This window comes from Hypanus sabinus, chromosome X2 (genome assembly GCF_030144855.1).
Source record: "Hypanus sabinus isolate sHypSab1 chromosome X2, sHypSab1.hap1, whole genome shotgun sequence".
Lineage (NCBI taxonomy): Eukaryota > Metazoa > Chordata > Chondrichthyes > Myliobatiformes > Dasyatidae > Hypanus > Hypanus sabinus.
In genome coordinates, this window is record NC_082739.1 from 1,587,633 (window position 1) to 1,606,467 (window position 18,835).

At 64.7% G+C, this 18,835-nt stretch overlaps 1 protein-coding gene across 5 annotated transcripts in view; it reads left to right on the forward strand.

The window, feature by feature from the left end:
* The first annotated feature begins 4,245 nt into the window (after positions 1-4,245).
* LOC132385078 (palmitoyl-protein thioesterase ABHD10, mitochondrial-like) overlaps positions 4,246-18,835 on the forward strand; it is a 148,505-nt gene continuing 133,915 nt past the window's right edge. The window contains exons 1-2 of one of the 5 annotated variants that reach the window (XM_059956797.1): positions 4,246-4,463; positions 18,213-18,256. The gene's annotated coding sequence lies outside the window, so the exon portion shown is untranslated. Of the gene's footprint in view, positions 4,464-18,212; positions 18,257-18,835 lie in introns of those variants that run through there. The other 4 variants (XM_059956802.1, XM_059956798.1, XM_059956799.1 and 1 more) reach the window with 4 other exon arrangements.

The window sequence follows — 18,835 nt, forward strand, 5'->3', positions numbered from 1 at the left end:
CTGAAAATTGGCTGGCTGACAGGAAACAAAGAGTAGCGATTAACGGGTCCCTTTCGGAATGGCAGGCTGTGACCGGTGGGGTACCGCAAGGTTCAGTGCTGGGACCGCAGCTGTTTACAATATACATTAATGATTTAGATGAAGGGATTAAAAGTAACATTAGCAAATTTGCTGATGACACAAAGCTGGGTGGCAGTGTGAAATGTCAGGAAGATGTTATGAGAATGCATGGTGACTTGGACAGGTTGGGTGAGTGGGCAAATGTATGGCAGATGCAGCTTAATGTGGATAAATGTGAGGTTATCCACTTTGGTGGCAAGAACAGGAAGGCAGATTACTATCTAAATGGAGTCAAGTTAGGAAAAGGGGAAGTACAACGAGATCTAGGTGTACATCAGTCAATGAAAGTAAGCATGCAGGTACAGCAGGCAGTGAAGAAAGCTAATGGCATGCTGGCTTTTATAACAAGAGGAATTGAGTATAGGAGTAAAGAGGTCCTTCTGCAGCTGTACAGGGCCCTGGTAAGACCACACCTGGAGTATTGTGTGCAGTTTTGGTCTCCAAGTTTGAGGAAGGACATTCTTGCTATTGAGGGAGTGCAGCGTAGGTTCACAAGGTTAATTCCCGGAACGGCAGGACTGTCATATGTTGAAAGATTGGAGCGACTGGGCTTGTATACACTGGAATTTAGAAGGATGAGAGGGGATCTGATTGAAACATGTAAGATTATTAAGGGATTGGACACACTGGAGGCAGGAAGCATGTTCCTGCTGATGGGTGAGTCCAGAACTAGAGGCCACAGTTTAAGAATAAGGGGTAGGCCATTTAGAACAGAGATGCGGAAAAACTTTTTCACCCAGAGAGTGGTGGATATGTGGAATGCTCTGCCCCAGAAGGCAGTGGAGGCCGTCTCTGGATGCATTCAAGAGAGAGTTAGATAGAGCTCTTATAGATAGCGGGGTCAAGGGGATATGGGGAGAGGGCAGGAACGGGGTACTGATTGTGTATGATCAGCCATGATCACAGTGAATGGCGGTGCTGGCTAGAAGGGCCGAATGGCCTACTCCTGCACCTACTGTCTATTGTCTATTATCAACACTCTGTGGTGGAGCTGTTTTTCTTTCACTATATTTATAATTTTAGACTTAATAAGTTTAAACTGGAAGGGGCTAGACTGTACTGTTGCTTTTTTTAACTGAACAATTGTACAGGAATTCTTTACAACATGAACCATCCTTCCCCTGAAATACCGTACATATTTTCCTCCCTGAAGTACATTTTCATCAGCCTGAGTGAAGCCGATGCTGAGAATGTTTTCATGACCACAGTCAAAGGAATTTGAAAAGTTGCATATTTTCAAAAGCTAATTGCATTCTGTCCTGGCTGAATGTTCCTTAAGTTGTCAAACATCCATAACATCAAACTTGTCTTGCTCTTTATCCTTGCTTCCTGAATGTGAAAGATCTCATATTAATGGGCCCTGCTGACAATGACACCCGAATAACAGCTCCTGTGCAGGCAACCATAATGTTTAATTCCCAAAACTCAGGCACAAAAGAAATGTTAGGAAGGATGAGAATTTAGGTTTTAAACACATCCCCTTTTTCAAAAGCCCTCCTCTTGTGTATCATCCATATCTCTCCATTCCCTTCATATTCTAAATATTCATATTTGCTTCATGTCTAAAATCTCAAACTCTATCAAACTGCCTGATACCACTACTATCCCTTCTAACCCATTCCAGGCACGTGTGTGTGTGTGTGTGTGTGTGTGTGTGTGGGGGGGGGGGAACTGGCCCTCATGTCACCTTTAAGCTTCCACCCCCAACCTTAGCATGTTACCTGGTGTTTGATATTTCTACCCTGGGGAGAAAGAATTCTAATTGTCCATCCTATCTCTGCCTCTCGTCATTTTAAAACCTCTATCAGGTCTTCCCTCATCCCCTGATGCTTTAGGAAGAACATCCAAAGTTTGTCCAATCCTTCCTTATAGCTTAACCCTCTAATCCAGGCAGCATTCTGGTGAATCTCTTCTGCACCCTCCCTGCAGTCTCCACATTCTTCTGATAATGAGATGACCAGAACTGCATGCTATGCTCCAAGTACAGTCTGACTGAAGTTTTGTTTAGCTGCAACATGACTCCATACTCAAATACTCAGCATCTCTACCAATGAAAGCAAGCATACCATATGCCTTTTTTACCATCTTCTCCATGCTTTTAATGAATTCTGGCCTTGAACCTCAAGATTGCTCTGTATTTTCATGCTTTTAAAGGGCCTACCATTAACTATATAATTCCTCCTTCTTTTTCATTTATTTTGAGATACGGCACAGTAACAGGCCCTTCCAGCCCAATGAGCCCACACCACCCAGTTATGCCTATGTGAGCAATTAACCTACTAATCTAGGAATGTCTTTGAAATGTGGGAAGAAACTGGAGCACCCAAAGGAAACCCACACGGTCACAAGGAGCACATACCAGATTCCTTACAGCGGTGGGAATTGAACCCAGGTCGCTGGCACTGTAATTGTATTCTGCTACCGTACCACCCATGTTTGACCTTTCAAAGCGTAACACCTCACACTTTGCTGAAGGTTCTCCAATGCCTTTTGCATTCTCCATTCTTCTGCCTTCTCATGGCATTCATTGCTGGAAAATACTGGCCTTTGTATAAGAAAGTTCCTTTAATTAGAGCTATTCCAATTACAATGAAATCATGATTTTAATTGTGACTGAACTCAACATTGTGCTTAAATGATGGGTCTTAAAACATACACAAGAAAACAGCTGCACCACTTAAAAAGATTGCTTCACTATGTTCTTTTAAAGTGTGCTTTATATAGTGCCTCTCGTAATTTAACTACACATAGAAAAGGATCTAGTGCTTTCCCAGCGTATACAATGAATAAACTCTTCTTGGGCTTCCAGATGGGTACAGGTATCAATTTTAACTGACATTTCGATGACAAGCTCCGACAACTTCATCAGATATGATGCCAGGGCATGTTTAGTCCGGTGGTATTTATACCCCCATCTTCCATTCCTCCTAATTGGTTAGTTCTCATCCAATCAGGTTTCTGCTGTTCTACTACCACCGATTTCTCCAGGTAATCCAAACAGATACACCTTTTGTGCTCCTTGTTGCACACTTCAACCGTGTATCCTGTCTGGCCAATATACGCCACTCTGCATTCACAGGGAATCCTGTAAATGTCAGCCCGTCCTGATTCACAGTAACCTTGATGGCACAAAACTAATGTGCCGCACCAATGGCTTTTAGAACTGCCTGCTGAAGGAAGCCATTGAAATTAAACTAGAGGAAAAGAATTTAAAAGAAGACCAAAGTCTTACTCCGAGTAAGAACTGGAATTCAATTGTAAACAGAAAGTGCCCACAGCAGAGGTGATTGATAAGTTTGTGGCCTACGGTAGAAGGAGATGAGCTATACAGCTCTCGTTACATCCACGTGCATTTCAACTCTGAGTGAAAATGCAGAAAGTTTGAAGTTAGTAACTCATCGCCGTCTACCTTCGGCCACGAACTTATCAATCACCCCATGCTGTGGTCCACTTCTGGAGGCCGACTTCTACAAAGAAGGGATCCCTCGGCTCCACGACCGCTGGACTAAATGTGTAAATGTAGGAGGGGATTATGTTGAAAAATAAATGTGCTAGGTTTTCTAGAATTGACCCCTACTTCAGGCCATGAACTTATCAATCACCCCTTGTATATACAATCAAAAGACATAATGTTCCACTGGACGATGGTTCACCCACAAAACATATATCACACAGAGCACATAAAACAAACTATTATAAATTATTAATTTATAATAGTTTATAATGATGTTTAACTATTATTAAACAAATTATAAAATATAATTCAAAATGTATGTAGTGCGCAGCACAGGTAAACAATAAACAGCTCATTGTCCCAGTGACAAGACCTCGGTGGTGGCAGGGTATTCGTTAGTCTCACAGCCTGGGGAAGAAGCTGTTACTCAGTTTGGCAGTCCTCGTCTTGATGCTCCTGTACATACTTGCTGATGGTAGTGGGTCAAAGAGATTGTGGGATGGGTGGAACGATCCCGTTCACAATCCTGACTCCCGAAAATAACTCATTGTTCAAATTCAATTTGAATTCATTTACAGATGTCGGTGTTGCCAGCAAGACCAGCATTTATTGCTCATACTTAATTGCCTGTTAAGAAATAGATGGTGACATTGTGGGTGCTTTACAACTACTCTATCCTGAACAGAATCTAACTGGCATTCTTTAGTATTCTGGTTCGTCCTGTGAAGGCATTGCCACAGTGCTGTTACATGTTGAGTTTTGGATATACACCCAGTGACAATGAAACATCGGAAGTCCAGAACAAAAGTCGATTGGAACTGAGTCGAACGCCCTGGTATTTCGTCCCAGTTGACTACCTGTAGTTGCGCATTGCTTCAGCGAGGTGATCGTATGTTCGAATCGTATTGTCTCTCCCTCCCTCCAGCCCCCACCCCGCCCTCCTCTCACTCCCTTCATTCCCCTCCCCGCCGCCTCTCCCTCCCTCCAGCCCCCACCCCGCCCTCCTCTCACTCCCTTCATTCCCCTCCCCGCCGCCTCTCCCTCCCTCCAGCCCCCACCCCGCCCTCCTCTCACTCCCTTCATTCCCCACCCCGCCGCCTCTCCCTCCCTCCAGCCCCCACCCCGCCCTCCTCTCACTCCCTTCATTCCCCTCCCCGCCGCCTCTCCCTCCCTCCAGCCCCCACCCCCGCCCTCCTCTCACTCCCTTCATTCCCCTCCCCGCCGCCTCTCCCTCCCTCCAGCCCCCACCCCGCCCTCCTCTCACTCCCTTCATTCCCCTCCCCGCCGCCTCTCCCTCCCTCCAGCCCCCACCCCGCCCTCCTCTCACTCCCTTCATTCCCCACCCCGCCGCCTCTCCCTCCCTCCAGCCCCCACCCCGCCCTCCTCTCACTCCCTTCATTCCCCTCCCCGCCGCCTCTCCCTCCCTCCAGCCCCCACCCCGCCCTCCTCTCACTCCCTTCATTCCCCTCCCCGCCGCCTCTCCCTCCCTCCAGCCCCCACCCCGCCCTCCTCTCACTCCCTTCATTCCCCTCCCCGCCGCCTCTCCCTCCCTCCAGCCCCCACCCCGCCCTCCTCTCACTCCCTTCATTCCCCTCCCCGCCGCCTCTCCCTCCCTCCAGCCCCCCCCGCCCTCCTCTCACTCCCTTCATTCCCCTCCCCGCCGCCTCTCCCTCCCTCCAGCCCCCCCCGCCCTCCTCTCACTCCCTTCATTCCCCTCCCCGCCGCCTCTCCCTCCCTCCAGCCCCCCCCGCCCACCTCTCACTCCCTTCATTCCCCTCCCCGCCGCCTCTCCCTCCCTCCAGCCCCCCCCCGCCCTCCTCTCACTCCCTTCATTCCCCTCCCCGCCGCCTCTCCCTCCCTCCAGCCCCCACCCCGCCCTCCTCTCACTCCCTTCATTCCCCTCCCCGCCGCCTCTCCCTCCCTCCAGCCCCCACCCCGCCCTCCTCTCACTCCCTTCATTCCCCTCCCCGCCGCCTCTCCCTCCCTCCAGCCCCCACCCCGCCCTCCTCTCACTCCCTTCATTCCCCTCCCCGCCGCCTCTCCCTCCCTCCAGCCCCCACCCCGCCCTCCTCTCACTCCCTTCATTCCCCTCCCCGCCGCCTCTCCCTCCCTCCAGCCCCCACCCCGCCCTCCTCTCACTCCCTTCATTCCCCACCCCGCCGCCTCTCCCTCCCTCCAGCCCCCACCCCGCCCTCCTCTCACTCCCTTCATTCCCCTCCCCGCCGCCTCTCCCTCCCTCCAGCCCCCACCCCGCCCTCCTCTCACTCCCTTCATTCCCCTCCCCGCCGCCTCTCCCTCCCTCCAGCCCCCACCCCGCCCTCCTCTCACTCCCTTCATTCCCCTCCCCGCCGCCTCTCCCTCCCTCCAGCCCCCACCCCGCCCTCCTCTCACTCCCTTCATTCCCCTCCCCGCCGCCTCTCCCTCCCTCCAGCCCCCCCCCGCCCTCCTCTCACTCCCTTCATTCCCCTCCCCGCCGCCTCTCCCTCCCTCCAGCCCCCCCCGCCCTCCTCTCACTCCCTTCATTCCCCTCCCCGCCGCCTCTCCCTCCCTCCAGCCCCCCCCGCCCACCTCTCACTCCCTTCATTCCCCTCCCCGCCGCCTCTCCCTCCCTCCAGCCCCCCCCCGCCCTCCTCTCACTCCCTTCATTCCCCTCCCCGCCGCCTCTCCCTCCCTCCAGCCCCCCCCCGCCCTCCTCTCACTCCCTTCATTCCCCTCCCCGCCGCCTCTCCCTCCCTCCAGCCCCCCCCCGCCCTCCTCTCACTCCCTTCATTCCCCTCCCCGCCGCCTCTCCCTCCCTCCAGCCCCCCCCGCCCTCCTCTCACTCCCTTCATTCCCCTCCCCGCCGCCTCTCCCTCCCTCCAGCCCCCCCCGCCCACCTCTCACTCCCTTCATTCCCCTCCCCGCCGCCTCTCCCTCCCTCCAGCCCCCACCCCGCCCTCCTCTCACTCCCTTCATTCCCCTCCCCGCCGCCTCTCCCTCCCTCCAGCCCCCCCCGCCCTCCTCTCACTCCTTTCATTCCCCGCCCCGCCGCCTCTCCCTCCCTCCAGCCCCCACCCCGCCCTCCTCTCCCTCCCTCCAGCCCCCACCCCGCCCTCCTCTCACTCCCTTCATTCCCCTCCCCGCCGCCTCTCCCTCCCTCCAGCCCCCCCCCGCCCTCCTCTCACTCCTTTCATTCCCCGCCCCGCCGCCTCTCCCTCCCTCCAGCCCCCACCCCGCCCTCCTCTCACTCCCTTCATTCCCCTCCCCGCCGCCTCTCCCTCCCTCCAGCCCCCACCCCGCCCTCCTCTCACTCCCTTCATTCCCCTCCCCGCCGCCTCTCCCTCCCTCCAGCCCCCACCCCGCCCTCCTCTCACTCCCTTCATTCCCCTCTCCGCCGCCTCTCCCTCCCTCCAGCCCCCACCCCGCCCTCCTCTCACTCCCTTCATTCCCCTCCCCGCCGCCTCTCCCTCCCTCCAGCCCCCCCCCGCCCTCCTCTCACTCCTTTCATTCCCCGCCCCGCCGCCTCTCCCTCCCTCCAGCCCCCACCCCGCCCTCCTCTCACTCCCTTCATTCCCCTCCCCGCCGCCTCTCCCTCCCTCCAGCCCCCACCCCGCCCTCCTCTCACTCCCTTCATTCCCCTCCCCGCCGCCTCTCCCTCCCTCCAGCCCCCACCCCGCCCTCCTCTCACTCCCTTCATTCCCCTCCCCGCCGACTCTCCCTCCCTCCAGCCCCCACCCCGCCCTCCTCTCACTCCCTTCATTCCCCTCCCCGCCGCCTCTCCCTCCCTCCAGCCCCCACCCCGCCCTCCTCTCACTCCCTTCATTCCCCTCCCCGCCGCCTCTCCCTCCCTCCAGCCCCCACCCCGCCCTCCTCTCACTCCCTTCATTCCCCTCCCCGCCGCCTCTCCCTCCCTCCAGCCCCCACCCCGCCCTCCTCTCACTCCCTTCATTCCCCTCCCCGCCGGCTCTCCCTCCCTCCAGCCCCCACCCCGCCCTCCTCTCACTCCCTTCATTCCCCACCCCGCCGCCACTCCCTCCCTCCAGCCCCCATCCCGCCCTCCTCTCACTCCCTTCATTCCCCTCCCCGCCGCCTCTCCCTCCCTCCAGCCCCCCCCGCCCTCCTCTCACTCCCTTCATTCCCCACCCCGCCGCCTCTCCCTCCCTCCAGCCCCCACCCCGCCCTCCTCTCACTCCCTTCATTCCCCACCCCGCCGCCTCTCCCTCCCTCCAGCCCCCACCCCGCCCTCCTCTCACTCCCTTCATTCCCCGCCCCGCCGCCTCTCCCTCCCTCCAGCCCCCACCCCGCCCTCCTCTCACTCCCTTCATTCCCCTCCCCGCCGCCTCTCCCTCCCTCCAGCCCCCCCCGCCCTCCTCTCACTCCCTTCATTCCCCACCCCGCCGCCTCTCCCTCCCTCCAGCCCCCCCCCGCCCTCCTCTCACTCCCTTCATTCCCCACCCCGCCGCCTCTCCCTCCCTCCAGCCCCCACCCCGCCCTCCTCTCACTCCCTTCATTCCCCTCCCCGCCGCCTCTCACTCCCTCCAGCCCCCCCCCGCCCTCCTCTCACTCCCTTCATTCCCCACCCCGCCGCCTCTCCCTCCCTCCAGCCCCCACCCCGCCCTCCTCTCACTCCCTTCATTCCCCTCCCCGCCGCCTCTCCCTCCCTCCAGCCCCCCCCGCCCTCCTCTCACTCCCTTCATTCCCCACCCCGCCGCCTCTCCCTCCCTCCAGCCCCCACCCCGCCCTCCTCTCACTCCCTTCATTCCCCTCCCCGCCGCCTCTCCCTCCCTCCAGCCCCCACCCCGCCCTCCTCTCACTCCCTTCATTCCCCTCCCCGCCGCCTCTCCCTCCCTCCAGCCCCCACCCCGCCCTCCTCTCACTCCCTTCATTCCCCTCCCCGCCGCCTCTCCCTCCCTCCAGCCCCCACCCCGCCCTCCTCTCACTCCCTTCATTCCCCTCCCCGCCGCCTCTCCCTCCCTCCAGCCCCCACCCCGCCCTCCTCTCACTCCCTTCATTCCCCACCCCGCCGCCTCTCCCTCCCTCCAGCCCCCACCCCGCCCTCCTCTCACTCCCTTCATTCCCCTCCCCGCCGCCTCTCCCTCCCTCCAGCCCCCCCCGCCCTCCTCTCACTCCCTTCATTCCCCACCCCGCCGCCTCTCCCTCCCTCCAGCCCCCACCCCGCCCTCTCACTCCCTTCATTCCCCACCCCGCCGCCTCTCCCTCCCTCCAGCCCCCACCCCGCCCTCCTCTCACTCCCTTCATTCCCCGCCCCGCCGCCTCTCCCTCCCTCCAGCCCCCACCCCGCCCTCCTCTCACTCCCTTCATTCCCCTCCCCGCCGCCTCTCCCTCCCTCCAGCCCCCCCCGCCCTCCTCTCACTCCCTTCATTCCCCACCCCGCCGCCTCTCCCTCCCTCCAGCCCCCACCCCGCCCTCCTCTCACTCCCTTCATTCCCCACCCCGCCGCCTCTCCCTCCCTCCAGCCCCCACCCCGCCCTCCTCTCACTCCCTTCATTCCCCACCCCGCCGCCTCTCCCTCCCTCCAGCCCCCACCCCGCCCTCCTCTCACTCCCTTCATTCCCCTCCCCGCCGCCTCTCCCTCCCTCCAGCCCCCCCGCCCTCCTCTCACTCCCTTCATTCCCCACCCCGCCGCCTCTCCCTCCCTCCAGCCCCCACCCCGCCCTCCTCTCACTCCCTTCATTCCCCACCCCGCCGCCTCTCCCTCCCTCCAGCCCCCACCCCGCCCTCCTCTCACTCCCTTCATTCCCCTCCCCGCCGCCTCTCCCTCCCTCCAGCCCCCCCCCGCCCTCCTCTCACTCCCTTCATTCCCCACCCCGCCGCCTCTCCCTCCCTCCAGCCCCCACCCCGCCCTCCTCTCACTCCCTTCATTCCCCACCCCGCCGCCTCTCCCTCCCTCCAGCCCCCACCCCGCCCTCCTCTCACTCCCTTCATTCCCCTCCCCGCCGCCTCTCCCTCCCTCCAGCCCCCCCCGCCCTCCTCTCACTCCCTTCATTCCCCACCCCGCCGCCTCTCCCTCCCTCCAGCCCCCACCCCGCCCTCCTCTCACTCCCTTCATTCCCCACCCCGCCGCCTCTCCCTCCCTCCAGCCCCCACCCCGCCCTCCTCTCACTCCCTTCATTCCCCTCCCCGCCGCCTCTCCCTCCCTCCAGCCGCCCCCGCCCTCCTCTCACTCCCTTCATTCCCCACCCCGCCGCCTCTCCCTCCCTCCAGCCCCCCCCCGCCCTCCTCTCACTCCCTTCATTCCCCACCCCGCCGCCTCTCCCTCCCTCCAGCCCCCACCCCGCCCTCCTCTCACTCCCTTCATTCCCCTCCCCGCCGCCTCTCCCTCCCTCCAGCCCCCCCCCGCCCTCCTCTCACTCCCTTCATTCCCCACCCCGCCGCCTCTCCCTCCCTCCAGCCCCCACCCCGCCCTCCTCTCACTCCCTTCATTCCCCTCCCCGCCGCCTCTCCCTCCCTCCAGCCCCCCCGCCTTCCTCTCACTCCCTTCATTCCCCACCCCACCGCCTCTCCCTCCCTCCAGCCCCCACCCCGCCCTCCTCTCACTCCCTTCATTCCCCTCCCCGCCGCCTCTCCCTCCCTCCAGCCCCCACCCCGCCCTCCTCTCACTCCCTTCATTCCCCTCCCCGCCGCCTCTCCCTCCCTCCAGCCCCCACCCCGCCCTCCTCTCACTCCCTTCATTCCCCTCCCCGCCGCCTCTCCCTCCCTCCAGCCCCCACCCCGCCCTCCTCTCACTCCCTTCATTCCCCACCCCGCCGCCTCTCCCTCCCTCCAGCCCCCACCCCGCCCTCCTCTCACTCCCTTCATTCCCCTCCCCGCCGCCTCTCCCTCCCTCCAGCCCCCCCCGCCCTCCTCTCACTCCCTTCATTCCCCACCCCGCCGCCTCTCCCTCCCTCCAGCCCCCACCCCGCCCTCCTCTCACTCCCTTCATTCCCCTCCCCGCCGCCTCTCCCTCCCTCCAGCCCCCCCCGCCCTCCTCTCACTCCCTTCATTCCCCACCCCGCCGCCTCTCCCTCCCTCCAGCCCCCACCCCGCCCTCCTCTCACTCCCTTCATTCCCCACCCCGCCGCCTCTCCCTCCCTCCAGCCCCCACCCCGCCCTCCTCTCGCTCCCTTCATTCCCCTCCCCGCCACCTCTCCCTCCCTCCAGCCCCCACCCCGCCCTCCTCTCACTCCCTTCATTCCCCTCCCCGCCGCCTCTCCCTCCCTCCAGCCCCCCCCCGCCTTCCTCTCACTCCCTTCATTCCCCACCCCACCGCCTCTCCCTCCCTCCAGCCCCCACCCCGCCCTCCTCTCACTCCCTTCATTCCCCTCCCCGCCGCCTCTCCCTCCCTCCAGCCCCCACCCCGCCCTCCTCTCACTCCCTTCATTCCCCTCCCCGCCGCCTCTCCCTCCCTCCAGCCCCCACCCCGCCCTCCTCTCACTCCCTTCATTCCCCTCCCCGCCGCCTCTCCCTCCCTCCAGCCCCCCCCCGCCCTCCTCTCACTCCCTTCATTCCCCACCCCGCCGCCTCTCCCTCCCTCCAGCCCCCACCCCGCCCTCCTCTCACTCCCTTCATTCCCCACCCCGCCGCCTCTCCCTCCCTCCAGCCCCCACCCCGCCCTCCTCTCACTCCCTTCATTCCCCTCCCCGCCGCCTCTCCCTCCCTCCAGCCCCCCCCGCCCTCCTCTCACTCCCTTCATTCCCCACCCCGCCGCCTCTCCCTCCCTCCAGCCCCCACCCCGCCCTCCTCTCACTCCCTTCATTCCCCTCCCCGCCGCCTCTCCCTCCCTCCAGCCCCCCCCGCCCTCCTCTCACTCCCTTCATTCCCCACCCCGCCGCCTCTCCCTCCCTCCAGCCCCCCCCCGCCCTCCTCTCACTCCCTTCATTCCCCACCCCGCCGCCTCTCCCTCCCTCCAGCCCCCACCCCGCCCTCCTCTCCCTCCCTCCAGCCCCCACCCCGCCCTCCTCTCACTCCCTTCATTCCCCTCCCCGCCGCCTCTCCCTCCCTCCAGCCCCCACCCCGCCCTCCTCTCACTCCCTTCATTCCCCACCCCGCCGCCTCTCCCTCCCTCCAGCCCCCACCCCGCCCTCCTCTCACTCCCTTCATTCCCCTCCCCGCCGCCTCTCCCTCCCTCCAGCCCCCCCCGCCCTCCTCTCACTCCCTTCATTCCCCACCCCGCCGCCTCTCCCTCCCTCCAGCCCCCACCCCGCCCTCCTCTCACTCCCTTCATTCCCCTCCCCGCCGCCTCTCCCTCCCTCCAGCCCCCCCCCGCCCTCCTCTCACTCCCTTCATTCCCCACCCCGCCGCCTCTCCCTCCCTCCAGCCCCCACCCCGCCCTCCTCTCACTCCCTTCATTCCCCACCCCGCCGCCTCTCCCTCCCTCCAGCCCCCACCCCGCCCTCCTCTCACTCCCTTCATTCCCCTCCCCGCCGCCTCTCCCTCCCTCCAGCCCCCCCCGCCCTCCTCTCACTCCCTTCATTCCCCACCCCGCCGCCTCTCCCTCCCTCCAGCCCCCACCCCGCCCTCCTCTCACTCCCTTCATTCCCCACCCCGCCGCCTCTCCCTCCCTCCAGCCCCCACCCCGCCCTCCTCTCACTCCCTTCATTCCCCTCCCCGCCGCCTCTCCCTCCCTCCAGCCCCCCCCGCCCTCCTCTCACTCCCTTCATTCCCCACCCCGCCGCCTCTCCCTCCCTCCAGCCCCCACCCCGCCCTCCTCTCACTCCCTTCATTCCCCTCCCCGCCGCCTCTCCCTCCCTCCAGCCCCCCCCCGCCCTCCTCTCACTCCCTTCATTCCCCACCCCGCCGCCTCTCCCTCCCTCCAGCCCCCCCCGCCCTCCTCTCACTCCGTTCATTCCCCACCTCGCCGCCTCTCCCTCCCTCCAGCCCCCACCCCGCCCTCCTCTCACTCCCTTCATTCCCCACCCCGCCGCCTCTCCCTCCCTCCAGCCCCCCCCGCCTTCCTCTCACTCCCTTCATTCCCCACCCCACCGCCTCTCCCTCCCTCCAGCCCCCACCCCGCCCTCCTCTCACTCCCTTCATTCCCCTCCCCGCCGCCTCTCCCTCCCTCCAGCCCCCACCCCGCCCTCCTCTCACTCCCTTCATTCCCCACCCCGCCGCCTCTCCCTCCCTCCAGCCCCCACCCCGCCCTCCTCTCACTCCCTTCATTCCCCGCCCCGCCGCCTCTCCCTCCCTCCAGCCCCACCCCGCCCTCCTCTCACTCCTTCATTCCCCACCCCGCCGCCTCTCCCTCCCTCCAGCCCCCACCCCGCCCTCCTCTCGCTCCCTTCATTCCCCTCCCCGCCGCCTCTCCCTCCCTCCAGCCCCCCACCCCGCCCTCCTCTCGCTCCCTTCATTCCCCTCCCCGCCGCCTCTCCCTCCCTCCAGCCCCCCCCGCCTTCCTCTCACTCCCTTCATTCCCCACCCCCACCGCCTCTCCCTCCCTCCAGCCCCCACCCCGCCCTCCTCTCACTCCCTTCATTCCCCTCCCCGCCGCCTCTCCCTCCCTCCAGCCCCCACCCCGCCCTCCTCTCACTCCCTTCATTCCCCCTCCCCGCCGCCTCTCCCTCCCTCCAGCCCCCACCCCGCCCTCCTCTCACTCCCTTCATTCCCCTCCCCGCCGCCTCTCCCTCCCTCCAGCCCCCACCCCGCCCTCCTCTCACTCCCTTCATTCCCCACCCCGCCGCCTCTCCCTCCCTCCAGCCCCCACCCCGCCCTCCTCTCACTCCCTTCATTCCCCTCCCCGCCGCCTCTCCCCTCCCTCCAGCCCCCCCCCGCCCTCCTCTCACTCCCTTCATTCCCCACCCCCGCCGCCTCTCCTCCCTCCAGCCCCCACCCCGCCCTCCTCTCACTCCCTTCATTCCCCTCCCCGCCGCCTCTCCCTCCCTCCAGCCCCCCCCGCCCTCCTCTCACTCCCTTCATTCCCCACCCCGCCGCCTCTCCCTCCCTCCAGCCCCCACCCCGCCCTCCTCTCACTCCCTTCATTCCCCACCCCGCCGCCTCTCCCTCCCTCCAGCCCCCACCCCGCCCTCCTCTCGCTCCCTTCATTCCCCTCCCCGCCGCCTCTCCCTCCCTCCAGCCCCCCCCGCCCTCCTCTCACTCCCTTCATTCCCCACCCCGCCGCCTCTCCTCCCTCCAGCCCCCACCCCGCCCTCCTCTCACTCCCTTCATTCCCCACCCGCCGCCTCTCCCTCCCTCCAGCCCCCACCCCGCCCTCCTCTCACTCCTTCATTCCCCTCCCCGCCGCCTCTCCCTCCCTCCAGCCCCCACCCCGCCCTCCTCTCCCTCCCTCCAGCCCCCTCCCCGCCCTCCTCTCAACTCCCTTCATTCCCCGCCCCGCCGCCTCTCCCTCCCTCCAGCCCCCCACCCCGCCCTCCTCTCACTCCCTTCATTCCCCTCCCCGCCGCCTCTCCCCTCCCTCCAGCCCCCACCCCGCCCTCCTCTCCCTCCCTCCAGCCCCACCCCGCCCTCCTCTCACTCCCTTCATTCCCCCTCCCCGCCGCCTCTCCCTCCCTCCAGCCCCCACCCCGCCTCCTCTCCCTCCCTCCAGCCCCCACCCCGCCCTCCTCGCACTCCCTTCATTCCCCTCCCCGCCGCCTCTCCCTCCCTCCAGCCCCCACCCCGCCCTCCTCTCACTCCTTCATTCCCCTCCCCGCCGCCTCTCCCTCCCTCCAGCCCCCACCCCGCCGCCTCTCCCTCCCTCCAGCCCCCACCCCGCCCTCCTCTCCTCCCTTCATTCCCCTCCCCGCCGCCTCTCCCTCCCTCCAGCCCCCACCCCGCCCTCCTCTCACTCCCTTCATTTCCCTCCCCGCCGCCTCTCCCTCCCTCCAGCCCCCACCTGCCCTCCTCTCCCTCCTCCAGCCCCCACCCCGCCCTCCTCTCACTCCCTCATTCCCCGCCCCGCCGCCTCTCCCTCCCTCCAGCCCCCACCCCGCCCTCCTCTCACTCCCTTCATTCCCCGCCCCGCCGCCTCTCCCTCCCTGCCAGTCCCCACCCCGCCCTCCTCTCACTCCCTTCATTCCCCTCCCCGCCGCCTCTCCCTCCCTCCAGCCCCCACCCCGCCCTCCTCTCACTCCCTTCATTCCCCACCCCGCCGCCTCTCCCTCCCTCCAGCCCCCACCCCGCCCTCCTCTCACTCCCTTCATTCCCCGCCCCGCCGCCTCTCCCTCCTCCAGCCCCCACCCCGCCCTCCTCTCACTCCCTTCATTCCCCTCCCCGCTGCCTCTCCCTCCCTCCAGCCCCCACCCCGCCCTCCTCTCACTCCCTTCATTCCCCGCCCTGCCGCCTCTCCCTCCCTCCAGCCCCCACCCCGCCTCCTCTCACTCCCCTTCATTCCCCTCCCCGCCGCCTCTCCCTCCCTCCAGCCCCCCACCCCGCCCTCCTCTCACTCCCCTTTTTTTCCCCTCCCCGCCGCCACTCCCTCCCTCCAGCCCCCACCCGCCCTCCTCTCACTCCCTTCATTCCCCTCCCCGCCGCCTCTCCCTCCCTCCAGCCCCCACCCCGCCCTCCTCTCACTCCCTTCATTCCCCTCCCCGCCGCCATCCTCCCTCCCTCCAGCCCCCACCCCGCCCTCCTCTCACTCCCTTCATTCCCCTCCCCGCCGCCTCTCCCTCCCTCCAGCCCCCACCCCGCCCTCCTCTCACTCCCTTCATTCCCCTCCCCGCCGCCTCTCCCTCCCTCCAGCCCCCACCCCGCCCTCCTCTCACTCCCTTCATTCCCCGCCCCGCCGCCTCTCCCTCCTCCAGCCCCCACCCCGCCCTCCTCTCACTCCCTTCATTCCCCTCCCCGCCGCCTCTCCCTCCCTCCAGCCCCCACCCGCCCTCCTCTCACTCCCTTCATTCCCCTCCCCGCCGCCTCTCCCTCCCTCCAGCCCCCACCCCGCCCTCCTCTCACTCCCTTCATTCCCCTCCCCGCCGCCTCTCCCTCCCTCCAGCCCCCACCCCGCCCTCCTCTCCCTCCCTGCAGCCCCCACCCCGCCTCCTCTCACTCCCTTCATTCCCCGCCCCGCCGCCTCTCCCTCCTCCAGCCCCCACCCCGCCCTCCTCTCACTCCCTTCATTCCCCACCCCGCCGCCTCTCCCTCCCTCCAGCCCCCACCCCGCCCTCCTCTCACTCCCTTCATTCCCCTCCCCGCCGCCTCTCCCTCCCTCCAGCCCCACCCCGCCCTCCTCTCACTCCCTTCATTCCCCTCCCCGCCGCCTCTCCCTCCCTCCAGCCCCACCCCGCCCTCCTCTCCCTCCCTCCAGCCCCCACCCCGCCCTCCTCTCCCTCCCTCCAGCCCTCCCCGCCCTCCTCTCACTCCCTTCATTCCCCACCCCGCCGCCTCTCCCTCCCTCCAGCCCCCACCCCGCCCTCCTCTCACTCCCTTCATTCCCCACCCCGCCGCCTCTCCCTCCCTCCAGCCCCCACCCCGCCCTCCTCTCACTCCCTTCATTCCCCTCCCCGCCGCCTCTCCCTCCCTCCAGCCCCCCCCCGCCCTCCTCTCACTCCCTTCATTCCCCACCCCGCCGCCTCTCCCTCCCTCCAGCCCCCCCCCGCCCTCCTCTCACTCCCTTCATTCCCCACCCCGCCGCCTCTCCCTCCCTCCAGCCCCCACCCCGCCCTCCTCTCACTCCCTTCATTCCCCTCCCCGCCGCCTCTCCCTCCTCCAGCCCCCACCCCGCCCTCCTCTCACTCCCTTCATTCCCCTCCCCGCCGCCTCTCCCTCCCTCCAGCCCCCACCCCGCCCTCCTCTCACTCCTTCATTCCCCTCCCCGCCGCCTCTCCCTCCCTCCAGCCCCCACCCCGCCCTCCTCTCACTCCCTTCATTCCCCGCCCCGCCGCCTCTCCCTCCCTCCAGCCCCCACCCCGCCCTCCTCTCACTCCCTTCAGCCCCCACCCCGCCCTCCTCTCACTCCCTTCATTCCCCTCCCCCGCCGCCTCTCCCTCCCTCCAGCCCCAGCCCGCCCTCCTCTCACTCCCTTCATTCCCCTCCCCGCCGCCTCTCCCTCCCTCCAGCCCCTCCCCGCCCTCCTCTCACTCCCTTCATTCCCCTCCCCGCCGCCTCTCCCTCCCTCCAGCCCCCACCCCGCCCTCCTCTCCCTCCCTCCAGCCCCACCCCGCCCTCCTCTCTCACTCCCTTCATTCCCCGCCCCGCCGCCTCTCCCTCCCTCCAGCCCCCACCCCGCCCTCCTCTCACTCCCTTCATTCCCCGCCCCGCCGCCTCTCCCTCCCTCCAGCCCCCACCCCGCCCTCCTCTCACTCCCTTCATTCCCTCCCCCGCCGCCTCTCCCTCCCTCCAGCCCCCACCCCGCCCTCCTCTCACTCCCTTCATTCCCCTCCCCGCCGCCTCTCCCTCCCTCCAGCCCCCACCCCGCCCTCCTCTCCCTCCCTCCAGCCCCCACCCCGCCCTCCTCTCCCTCCCTCCAGCCCCCACCCCGCCCTCCTCTCACTCCCTTCATTCCCCTCCCCGCCGCCTCTCCTCCCTCCAGCCCCACCCCGCCCTCCTCTCACTCCCTTCATTCCCCACCCCCGCCGCCTCTCCCTCCCTCCAGCCCCACCCCGCCCTCCTCTCACTCCCTTCATTCCCCTCCCCGCCGCCACTCCCTCCCTCCAGCCCCCACCCCGCCCTCCTCTCACTCCCTTCATTCCCCACCCCGCCGCCTCTCCCTCCCTCCAGCCCCCACCCCGCCCTCCTCTCACTCCCTTCATTCCCCTCCCCGCCGCCTCTCCCTCCCTCCAGCCCCACCCCGCCCTCCTCTCACTCCTTCATTCCCCACCGCGCCGCCTCTCCCTCCCTCCAGCCCCCACCCCGCCCTCCTCTCAGTCCCTTCATTCCCCACCCCGCCGCCTCTCCCTCCCTCCAGCCCCCACCCCGCCCTCCTCTCACTCCCTTCATTCCCCACCCCGCCGCCTCTCCCTGCCTCCAGCCCCCACCCCGCCTCCTCTCACTCCCTTCATTCCCCACCCCGCCGCCTCTCCCTCCCTCCAGCCCCACCCCGCCCTCCTCTCACTCCCTTCATTCCCCGCCCGCCCGCCTCTCACTCCCTTCATTCCCCGCCCCGCCGCCTCTCCCTCCCTCCAGCCCCCCGCCCCGCCCTCCTCTCACTCCCTTCATTCCCTGCCCCGCCCTCCTCTCACTCCCTTCATTCCCCACCCCGCCCTCCTCTCACTCCCTTCATTCCCCGCCCCGCCGCCTCTCCCTCCCTCCAGCCCCCACCCCGCCCTCCTCTCACTCCCTTCATTCCCCACCCCGCCGCCTCTCCCGCCCTCCTCTCACTCCCTTCATTCCCCTCCCCGCCGCCTCTCCTCCCTCCAGCCCCCACCCCGCCCTCCTCTCACTCCCTCCAGCCCCCACCCCGCCGCCTCTCCCTCCCTCCAGCACCCACCCCGCCCTCCTCTCACTCCCTTCATTCCCCGCCCCGCCCTCCTCTCACTCCCTTCATTCCCCGCCCCGCCCTCCTCTCACTCCCTTCATTCCCCCCCCGCCCTCCTCTCACTCCCTTCATTCCCCCCCCGCCCTCCTCTCACCCTCCCTTCTTTCAACCCCCCTCCCCCGTCCGTCCGTCTCACTCCCTCCAGCCTCCACTGCCTCTCCCTTCCCCCTTCCTCCTCGTCTCTCTCTCCCTTTTGCTATTTTAATTTTATTATTTCTTTCTTTTTGTATTCACACTGTTGTCTTTTGCACTCAGGTTGAACCCCCAAGTTGGTGTGGTCTTTCATTGATTCTGTTATGGTTGGTGGATTTATTGAATATGCCCACAAGAAAATGAATCTCAGGGTTTTTTATGGCGACATGTTGGTAGTGTCTTTGCAAAGTGCAGGACAGAAACAAACCCTTTGGCCCATCCAGTCTATGCTAACCAATGTAAACTGCCTACTTCCATCGACCTGCACTGGGACCACAACTCTCCATACCTCTACCATCCATGTACCTATCTAAACTTCTTTTAAATGTTGAAATCCAGTTGGCATGCACCACTTGAGCTGGCAGTTCATTCCATACTGTTATGACCCTCTGAGTGAAGAAGTTTCCCCTCATGTTCCCCTTAAACTTCTCACCTTCACCCTTAACTCATGACCTCTTGTTGTCATCTCACCTGACCTCAGTGGAAAAAGCCTACTTGCATTGACCCTATCTATACCCCTCATAATTTTGAAGACCTCTATCAAATCTCTCCTCTACTACGTCCCAAGGAATAAAGTCCTTACCTATTCGATCTTTCTTAGTAACCCAGGTCCTCCAATCCCGGGAACATCCGTGTAAATTTTCTCTGTGCTCTTTTCAACCTCGTAGTTTGATAATAAATTTACT